A 966-nucleotide genomic window follows, 5' to 3' on the forward strand; every position below is an offset into this window, starting at 1 on the left:
GCTATTGAGAGTACAACCCAAACTCATAGAAAAGAATAAGGAAATGAGCCCCCAGGGAAAAGGTTCAGGCTTTTCTTTAAAAACGGAAGGCATAAGAATTCACATCCTGTCTTTCCTTTTGCAGTGGAAATAAATGGACTGATTGCAGTGTTTGTGTTGATGTTATTGGATTTGGTTCTATTTCTGGGGAGAAATCTGAGTAGCTGCCACAGGTCTCAAGCTGCCTACTCCCTGGGCCTTTTGGAATGTCTAATGGCCATTTTGTAAGGGGGATAACTGTAAGCATGACAATAGTGCATTCCATTTCTCTGACGCAGATAGCAATTCCCTCAGCCACCATGAGTGTATTAATGCTATTGCTGTAATGGCTATATGCATAAGAATGTGTGGGAAAATGAATACAAATGGAGAAAATAACTTAGTTGAGCTGAAAATTCTGCTCAGAGTTAGAAGCTGCAAACTTTATCTTATCCTGGAATAAAATATTCTTAATCACAAGCTTTCAAAGGCAACCCTGGGTGAGAGTTACCAAGAAATTAATCACAAACCCTGTGGAAGGAAAGTATCATGTCGGCTTATATTCTGTTTAATGGCTAAGTAATGCCTGGGATTCACTCCTTACTTCCTTCTCTCCTTCCTTCCTTCCCTCCTTCCCTCTTTCCTTCCTTCCTTCCTTCCTTGCTCACTTCCTTCCTTCCTTTCTGTGTGTATAAAAATCAATAGCCAGTCATGATATTTTGTAAAGTGAGTTTTAATCATTCTTTTTACTACTTATTTATCAGAGATATAGAAGTGAGGTAGAGAAAATTATTATTAAAAAGCATCAGAAATAACAAAGAAGAAACTTTAAATTTATGGCATATATAAAATATTTTTAAATGTTAAATAGATATTCATATTTCTTTTGCATTTTGTTATATATACTATATAGTCTCTATACTTATATTTTCCATATTTATATATTTG

This window comes from Gracilinanus agilis, chromosome X (genome assembly GCF_016433145.1).
Source record: "Gracilinanus agilis isolate LMUSP501 chromosome X, AgileGrace, whole genome shotgun sequence".
In the NCBI taxonomy this organism is placed as follows: domain Eukaryota; kingdom Metazoa; phylum Chordata; class Mammalia; order Didelphimorphia; family Didelphidae; genus Gracilinanus; species Gracilinanus agilis.